Here is a 10,976-nt window from a genome sequence, read left to right as displayed (position 1 = left end):
AACATTTTTTAAAAGCACTTAATCTTTATACATTCATATATACTGATAACTACATTATAACTTTATATTCTATTATAATCAAAATTCAATATACTAAAGAATTGTGTTTATTTTGTCATTAATTTGCAATGCTTACCAGTAGTTTAAGGATTAATATCAAAGGACAACACAAGAACATTATATACTTTACCACTCTGATGTGATTCATGCATTTAAATTTGTTTGCAATGCACTCTAAGCCAGAAATAAGGACTTTGTAAACTGATAGATTAAAAGCTACGTATTTTCTACTAAGGCAAGTGAATTAATTATCTTTTGTTACCATGTTATGTTGGTACATCTAATGAAGATTGAGTATATTATTTAGTGTGTTTATGTCTATTTTACGTATTTAGTACTGATATATGTAAAACAAAATTTTCTATTTGAAGAACTGTTTCAATTAATCATTTTATAGATTAAATTATATAAGTTTTGAAGGGGTGTGATAAATAATACATAAGCTAATAAGATCACTTAACGAATAAAACAACAAGTTTTTGGCTAAATTTGACTTTATTCACCAACGCAGTTTACTGGAAGAGTAACACAATCATTGCAGCATTTCTGTAACATTTCAATACCTCTCTTATAGAAGGATTCATGGTTGGCCTAAATGTATGCTTTGGTTTTGGTGACGACCTTTTCATTGGCGCAAAATATCTTTCCCTGTAGCCATCGACTTATGACAGAGCGCATTCTCTTCGTAAAAGAAGACTTTTCATTTCTTCATATAGGGTCGCTGTTTCGCGACTTCATCCTTCAAACTCCCCAGTTGGACCATGTAGTGATCGTCTGCCTTTTTTAAGGTAGTCGATGAACGAAATTCTACGTGCATTCTAAAATACGGACGTCATAACCTTGCCAGCTGCCTGTCAGCTGACTCCGTTTCAACTCTGGAGTGAAGTGGTGGATCCAAGTCTCATCTAATTCAAAAATTTCTATTTAGCTGACTATAGTTACAGTTACAAAGAGCTCATAAAACCGTCTCCACGTTTCTTTACCATACAGTATCTATAAAAAAATTATTGCTGGAAATTAATTTATATTAAAGGCAATGTCATTTATATATAATTTCGTGAATTTAATACTTTAAGCATTTGAGAAAACCTTTAAAAATGTTTAACATTTGAAATCAGTTTCATATCACCAATTAAGGAAATATTTATCTTTTTACCTTTTCGGAATTAAATTGCCTTGTTATTTCTAATCAATATTTCACATTCTATGTACCTTTTCACTACAGGAAAACAATTTGCTTTATTTTCATGCCAAACACGTTGGAAATTAGGTTTTCCCCTAACGTTTGTTTGAACATTTTTTGACAAGGAACTTTTGATAGCTTAACAACCGCAGACATGAAGCCTTCTTAGTTCACACGAAATTTCAGGATTTGTTTTAATTCTTGTTTTTTTTTCGTTTAATTTTTTTTTTTTTTTGTTCAGAAAATTTGCATAATTTTCCATTTGAATGTTTTCTTTGTGATACAAAACTTTAAGGAAATTTTTGCATAAATTCGAAGGTGAATTATAATTCCATTTTTTTTTTTTTGAAAATTTAATCATTTATGTCACCTTTGGAATAAATTAACAGAATACTAAGAACCAGCAATTTCAAAGTAAAAAGTAAAATTTTAAGGCATCTTACGTGCAGTATTTAAGATTTTCACAAGGTTTTTAATCGAATATTCATGAATTATGGAATTTTAATTATTTATTTAACTCTAAAATTTCTGAAGTTAAAATATGACAAATCGTTAAGATAAATATACTACTGTATAGATTCACTCAAGATACTCTGCCTAGTGCCTATTTAATACGATGTAAGCTTTTTGTAAACTAGCTAAAAGTTATAAACAGATTATTTGATTATAGATTATATAGTGCCTATTTAATACGATGTAAGCTTTTTGTAAACAAGCTAAAAGTTAAAAACAGATTATTTGATTATAGACTATTTGATTATAATAAGTAAAAACTTTTAAAAATATTTTTCACAAATATCTTCTCAATTTTAAACAATTGCAATCACTTTAAAACTATTATGTTTGCTTTCATCAAAAAAGGATTATATCTCAATAACACAGAAAATATAATGAAAACTTTTCATTAAGCAATTCAATCCAATCAACAGAATGTGAATGTGAAGAACAAATTTTCATTTCTCATATTCTTGAATCAAATTCATTTGTATGATTTTAGTTGTACCACATAAGTTTTCATTGCAGTGCACTAAGCATTCGATAAACTAAACACTCAGGAGTTCGATTACAGTAATGCAGTAATCCGGGCACTGCAGTTATCTTAATTGCAAACCCTACAGTAAAGCAAATCAATAATAAAGAGAACCACTTTTTAGTCTTTTTTTTTTTGATTTTATTATATATTATGTACTTCCTACTTGTTTTAATCATCAAATATGAACACATTAACTATAATATAGCATATAGTGAGTTCTTCAGCAAGAGTAACAGAATATATAGACGAGCATATCGTAACCTTAAGTTTAGTTTGATAAAAGTATTGAAGTGAAAATGCTTTATAAAATTTGATACAATTTTAGCAACAAAATTTGTGACTTTACTACACGTCCAGGTATCTCGTTAAAATAAACAATAAAAACATATTATTATAAATACATTGCTTAACAGTAATATAATATATATAAAAAATAGTGTTCTATATTATTGATAAAATTGAAAATTTCTTAAAAATTCAGACTGTTTAGTAATTCGACCAACTCGATTACTTTCAAATAATCGAGAGCATACTGTATATCGAATAGAATACTAAACATTGCTACTCATTTAATTAACTGCAATAGACACAAGTATTTGAAATCAATCGAAAGATTTTGAATTAATTGAAGGATATATGTGAACTGGAGCGAAAACAAAACATAATTGATTCCTTCCGAGAACACAATTTATATTAATTCGTCTTATGTACTTAATTGGCATTAAATCATGTACAAAATATTTCTTAATGTTAAGATAAAATAATCCTCAATTTAAGTCATTCCTGAATTTATGATTTACATTACAAATGCTTGTCCAAAAGAATTATATTTAGATTTTTAAGGTATATACATTAACTTGGAGGAACTGTAGAACATTTATTGGTGTATTAAGAGATCACTCTCTGGTCGCATCACACGTGCAGAAACTATATTTAATTCGCAGCGATGCTTGTAAGAAATGCGACGAGTCGGATGCTAAGAAACTCTGGAGCATTTGCTGTGTAACTGTCGGCTCTCGAGAAAACTCGACAAAAATACTTGAGGGCTGTCAGTTTTATAGAACTGGAGCACATGCCTGGTGTTGTTGTTGAACTCTAAATACAATTCACTAATAACACATGCATCCTGACTATGGATGCATCCATAGTCAGGATGCATGTGTATCAATAGAAATAAGACTCGGATCTGGTATCGCAAAGCACCCCAATGGTCTACGTATGGCCTTTTTGGCCTGCCAGCATAACCTTACCTATCCTAACCTAGTTATGTTAAGCCTTTTCCGAGATTCTGCATAGTCCCGGCCATCTCACTGACTAATTTGAGTATTTTTGATAATCTTTATGATTATTCAATGATTGATCTAAGATCTGCATACCGCCCCGTGCGGGTAGTGATTACTCAGAGATTAGATAGTGCTAAGTAGGGCAGCCTGTCAGTTTTCGCATACAGCTTCAGAGCTCTATCCCGTATGTATGTTTTGACCGGATCTATTCTAAGGTCTCTTAGCATGTCATTCGTGCGGATGTACCATGGAACCTAACCTATATGGAATAAATTTTTTCCATTTGTTTATTTGATTTAATGTTTACTACTCTATTAATTTTAATTTTGTATATAAACTTTCGGTAAGCAAAACTTTAACGACAAATAAGAAACTGACTCACTGATATCCCCATATTTACAATACCCCATATTATCGGTATCCGGAAATCTTTATCTGAAGACTCCGAAAAAACAATAGACTAAAATGTATCGATATTAAAGAGCCAATTGTAATCATAAATTAATTATATATAAAAAAAAAATTTTGAAAAAAAGTCCAAAAACAAAACAAGAAAATAAAAATAAAAAAATTTAAGAAAATAAAAAATAAAAATAAATAAACAAAAGTAGCAAAAACCTGTATCTGATTCGGCTGTTTATATAGCAGTTAAATCTAAATCTGAAACGATATAAATAAAATTTTGTGTGTTCCCCCATATATATATATATAAATGTGCATGCAGCATCAAATTTGATTAAGCTTTGTATTAAATAAAAATATTTATATATAAATAAAGAAAACAAAACAATTCTAAACCACAAGTAACAAAATAACTTTCTATTTAAAAATGTCAGTCTAATTTACACTAGTCCTTTAATCATTCCCTCAATATAGTCTAAAATAAGCTTTTACATCTACTTTCTTGTCATTTTAAATTTAATCTTAATTAAAATTATTTTTTAATTAAGTTAAGATTTCAGCGAAAGAAGTAGAATATTCCAGTATTCAAGGTTTATTAAGGACAAGAGATGAAATTTCAAATTTGCATACTGTAAAGAGTTTTCCGTGGTCTCCTGAGTGCACTTAGGTATTTAATTCCGTTTTAATTTTTCTAAGATTAAACATATTTAAAAAAAGAGTTAGAATGAATTGAAAAAAGTAGAAAATTATTTTACATATTTAATGGTTCGTTCGGATAATTCTAATCAAAATAAGCATCTCTATAGAAGTGCTTTAAAAAATTACTTTTTTATCTTTAATATTTGTTTGAGTAAACAAATTTTGTGGTTTTTATATTTTTAAATAATATAATATTTTAAATAAAATTTAAGTAAAAACTTTTACAAATTGTCTCATATCATATTTGACGTTAGCTATTTTTAATTATTTCTGTAGCTGTTAGGTAAAGTTATGTATGTTGTTTATCAGACAACTTTGCTTAAACTAAGAATACTATATGTTACTACGAGTAGAATGCCAATATAATATTAGTTATAGTTCTTGCCATATAAATTACTGATTTTTGATCAACTTTAAATAATTTAATCCATAAAATTTATAAAACTCATTTTAAATAAATTAATAAAGTAAAGGAGTACTTTTATCCAAAGAGGATTTATCACGACTTTGAAATTTAATTAGTATCAAAATGTTATTTAATGTAAATAATCTCTACTTAATGTAAAATAGTAATTGTTAATACGTGATGCCATTATCAGTTTCATCAAAACATATAAATGTTGGTTAATCCATTTATTCTGAATATCGCTAGTTTTCTTAAGGGATTGTTCATTTTAAAATCAATCTAAAATAAATACATTAGAATTGAATCGTTTGAAGATACTTACAAGACTCTTCTTAAACTTCACTTTACTTAACTAACAATTTATAAGCTTAAATAAACAAAAAAAAAATATAAATTATTATTTCGGTAAATATGATTTTTTTAAAAGAAGCTAATAAATTACTTAAAAAAATGATTCGAATCAAAGTGAATGTTGCTTTCATTTCAAAAGCCTTTCATTATTCTTTGCTTTTATATCGCAGTATATTATTTTATTTTTTCTTCTGAATTGAAAAAATATCAACTTGTTTCCTTTTAAAATTCATTAAGCTTTTCATAAAAATATTGCTTTGACTAAAATGTTTTAGATAGTAAATAAAATAAAGAACGCAATTACAAGCAAAATTGAAAGATAAATTAATTCATAAAAGAATATTAAAAAGAAAGAAAATTAATTATTTATTTAGTAATTATTTTTTGTTAATGAGATTTTAAAAGATCTGTTTGAAAGCTTTAAATTTGAAAGTTTTAATAAAATTGCTTATATATCCTTTTTTATATTGCGTTTTATTTAATGTTATAGACCAACATTTGGATTAAAGTGATTGACTTCCTAAGTTGTTCAATTCTTAAACTGCCAGTGCCTCGGGACTCATACTCATAAATCATTGTAGTCTTTTCAGCATCTTTTAATTAGATAAGTATTGATTCTTCTACCTAGTCTATTTCTAATCGATGGCTGACTAGTTTATTTGCAATTTAAATTTCCTTGTCCTTATCCTCATGTGATAAATTCTAGAAGACAAATGACTGAATAATGTTATGACTGAATAATGTGAGCAATGTCTATTCACTTTTTTCAATTGAATATAATTTTGATTTTGAATAATCAGTAAATAGTGTGAGTATTTTTACTCTAATATCCACCAGTGCAATCCACTGGTTTGGAGCTTTACTTCTGAAACCCACAAACTATTGTTTCTGCTAACAGGTAGCGCGCTCGACATAATAGCAAGAACTTAATTTTGAAGTACACTGAACAAACTTATATGATAAAAGGAACAAGAAGAAATGCATAAATTATTTATTTATAAAATATTAATTTTTGATTTCACCGAAAAAAAAAATATATACTTTTCGCCCACTCTCCCTGTTTGTTCTTTTAGCTAAAACTTACTCTAGTCACCGATGTAGAGTAGTCCGAGTATAGTCCTTGTACTCATATGTTGTCCATAAATTATCAAAACAACCACAACTACTTGTCAGCTCTTAAAAATATTAATGTGTCAACAAAATATTGCAGTTAACTTTAAAAACTTTCGACTTTATTTCAAAGCAACCACACTATCACTGCTTCTGCATCTGTAAAACCAGAAACTACAGTTTTTGTCAACTTTTACTGAAATTATTTAACAAAATGTCTGTGTTCAAATGTGTTAGATGTCTGTTCTCAACCACATCCAATGTAGGTTCATGTGTAAACATGTAAAGTCTAAAGTCTGTTATATTTCTGAAGCAATGCTTCAATAGCATCCTTCAAGACTGAAGGCAACATAAGTAGCTTTTCACTCATGTGATGGAAAACTATTTGAATAAATTTAGTTATATGTTTAATTGAAAAGACATTTAACAATTTATTTGTACTATATGTATGACGATTAAGTTTATTTGGAATAAAAAAATCTATTTTCTTAAATTACCTACGCTGTAAACCCTTCGTATTTATTGTTTATAACTTTGATTTTGAAGAAAACTTACTTTGGCAGGCACGAGTTCTAAGCCTGGCACTTGCAGTCCAAACAAATTATAAACGGACTTTAAACTTATTAATATTTGCAACATTTATATGTTTTGAATATAATGAATATTTCCTAAGACTACTGATGATGAGTACTTGACAATTCTCTTACTCTTACAGCGTTGTATGGTAAGCCAAATTTCAATAAATTAACTAAAATTTTTGTCTTTGTCTTTTCTCTGCTATTCGAATCAGTCTAACTTTTAAAACCTTTAACGTTTATTTGTCATTATCATCGTCAAAGCTTCTATATTTCGCAGTAGCTTTGACCTTTGTCTCTACTACATAAGTTTAAATTCGCACGAAATATGAAGTTTAAAAAGAACGAAAAGAAAGTAGAAACTGAAGATTAGGTTTTGTTGATGTACGTAATCCGATGTGATATCATTTTGGTTGATATCTCACATAATCACCAACCACTAATAGAGCTGGACTATATATACTAGAAGAAAGTTATTTCATGAAATTTGCCAACAGAAATTTGAATGAAATCTGCAAGAAAATAGAAGAAATGCAAACCATAATGTAAATGGAGTTATTTAGTAAGAGTGGTTAAAAAAATAGACTCTATTGATAGAAAAAAAACGCTTATGATTGAAATATTGTACTAAAGGGAAGACTTAACAAAGTAGTGGATCCTTGCGTTTATGAAACCCATTTTAAACTCTCTTATCATTTAGGTATGAAAAATTTCTAATTCGCTACTTATTATAAAGTAAAATTAATTTGAAGATGTAAATAATTATAATCGTCTTTGCTATTAAAAATAATTTTTAATAATAATTGTTTTTCTTAATAATTCAATTGTTGTTTACAAATAGGGACTACCTAACGTTTATAAATTCCTACTAGAAAGAGTTAAAAAAGCTGTTCAATTAAATATTCAAATTTTATATATCAAAATAGTAATAGAAAATTTGTATAATTTCTTAAATTAAAAAGATTATTCACCTCACCAGTTATTATTAAATTATAAATGCGTACAATATGCTACTACAACTAATATTACTCATGGAATTTTACAAATTCCAATTCAATTCAAAATTCAATTTTCAAATTGCTTCGTATAAAGCTAAGGATCCTTACAAAAACGATTATAAAAGGTCTAATAAATTTAATTTTCATGCCAGACAACCCAACCTCCTCGGTACTCATAGTGCCATTTACATAAATGCTGGGTCATGTAAAAGTGTTGGGATAAATGAAATATAAGTGGGAGGATAACTATAACTACAGGCACTGACATAAAAGATGACATGAATAATAGTGAATCCATTACAATAACAGTAATAAGAAAGTAGGGAGAAAATTTCTGTTTCTGCTTAAAAGAAGCAAACTCTACAATTTCCTGTGGACGTCCTTTTTCCAAATAGAAAAAGCAAACAAATTTTCTCAAATTTTTATTGAGAATATTTTATTTACTTTAAATATTCTATACAATGATTTATAACTTTCTTTAAAACATTTTTTTTTTCTTCGCTACAAGGCTCAATAACATAAACATTCCATTTGTATTCCCATAGGAAGAATTGATAGCATAAAAGCGCGTTTTCGCTTCAAAATTTGAAATAACATGACGTTTACAAGTGATGACTGCATTGACATGAAAAAATATTTATTTTTATTTTTTGAGAATTTCAGATACTGTATCCTTTTTATTATCATTTTTTTTTTAATTTTTTTTTTTTTGTGGTAGAAAAAAGGACTATAAAAGTAGTGAAGCACTCAAGTCATATGCAGTTGATATCGTGTGTTCAAAATATCGTAGTTTTGTATTCTTTATTTCGGGTTTCAATTGAAATTATAGTCTGTATATTTTTTTTCAATATATCAAAGAAAATATATAATTTTGATAAAAATTGGAAAACCCACGCGATATTTAAACAGAAAAACGTCTATGCTTCATTGACTTTAACATTTTGCAATAAAAGCAAAAGTAAATTTTCTTTCTTCAAAATCTTTTGTTTCTATATTGTTTATATTAAATTTTCTTGGATTTTATAACAAATTGTAGTTATTGATTTTATTTATAAACAGAAATTTAACTGAATATTTAAAATGTTTTCAGTAAATGACAGCTTTTTGACTTTACTTGTATCATGGCATTTGGAATTATAGCAAATAATAAGAAATTAAAGGTCGCGAAGGAAGTATCATTTATAAATATTTAACTATTAATTACCTAATTAAATAATAAAATATTAATTGTTCAGGAACATGCCTACCTCGACTTTATGTATACATATTTTAAATAATTTTATTTTAACTTCTAAAAATTTCCTTGCTAAAAAGGAAAAATTTATTTTTTATGTTGATTATTGTTAACAAAGATTATTAATGATTAAAATTTGGCAAGTATGATGATACTCTTCACTATAAAACCTCTTCTGTACATAAGTAGATAACTTTATCGTTATAGGTTTAAAGTAATTATAAACCCAAAAAAAAATTAAAAAAATAAACACATAACAGACATTTAAAAAAAAAAGCAAGCAGAACAATAACAATTAGAAAAACTAATAGGTCAGTATAACAAAGACCATTATGGTATTAATCTTAGGATTTAAATCGATATCAAGACGCAGTTGAAACTATAAAGAAGATCAATTAACACTTAATTTCAATTTTGACATTAATTGAAGTTCGTCAAAACTTCGAACCATAACTTAAATCTGGAATCTATACTATCAAAAAACCCTAAAAAAATTGGGATTGAAATTCTTTATTTCTACATATTTAATATATTAAAATTATTACTGCAATACCTCCAACGTTACTACATTACATTAAATAAATTTATCGTAATATATTTCCAAACTGAATGAGAATTAAAAAAAATTCACTATTTTATAAAATACATTCAGTATATTACAAATAATTTAGTTTATTTGTGATAGTAAAAATAGTGCAGTTCGACAGCCGGGAGAACAATATAAAATGAAATAAAAAAAGAAATAAATAAGTAAAAATTAACTAAAAATTTTCTTTGCCACAACAAAAGCCTTCTTGAACTTGAGGTAATAACAAATTAATGTTGCCTATTTCTTTTTTATTTATTTTTAATGCATTTTTATTTGTTCTTTGTTGTTTAAATTGCATTACTTTTACAACAATTTATGTTTATTATATTTGAACACTGCTTTTACCTTGCAGCTAATAAATATACATTTTTCATTCAACAACTTGAAGAAAAAGTAAATGCAATCTTTCAGTTTCTAAGAAACGTTGCCACAAAAACCATTTGTTTGTCAAATCAATTAATGTTGCGTATACGCCATGTTGACCACAAAAGCGGGTACACAAAGGAAGTGCCTCGAAATTGCTTACCAGTTTGCGGTTGATTTTATTTAATTTAAAATAATATTGCGTTGTCTTGTTTTCTTCTTATTTTTTTTTTTGGTACAAATGTGAAACTTTAAGAGATGAAGAAAGCAGTTTTTAAATAACAAAAAAAAACTATTTAATTTTTAAAAATGGTCAGATTATTCAAATGGTTTTGATATATAATTTGCATTTCAACATATAGTATAGAAATATGTCTAAATCTACACACTTTAATTTCCTAATTTGGTTTTAATCTCAATTTAAATTACCATCTTTTTTAAATTATTTTATATTTTTTTGTATTTTTTTAAATAAGTCCATAGGAAACACTCTCAAACGAGCAGAGAACAATATTGCTCGAGACGCCGTAATATGAAATCCACAAGGATCTAGACGAAGTGGTGCACCTCCCATAAAATACGAATTCTAGAAAGTGCATTGTGTACTAAACGACATCGTTACTAGTTTTCATAATGAAATTCGATTTTAATTGATAACAGAGGTAGAATAAAAAAATCGCAAACATGCAA

Source organism: Teleopsis dalmanni, chromosome 2, assembly GCF_002237135.1.
Source record: "Teleopsis dalmanni isolate 2A chromosome 2, ASM223713v2, whole genome shotgun sequence".
Taxonomy (NCBI): Eukaryota; Metazoa; Arthropoda; class Insecta; order Diptera; family Diopsidae; genus Teleopsis; species Teleopsis dalmanni.
The sequence above is the reverse complement of the archived record's forward strand: the minus strand, read 5'-3'. Positions refer to the sequence as shown.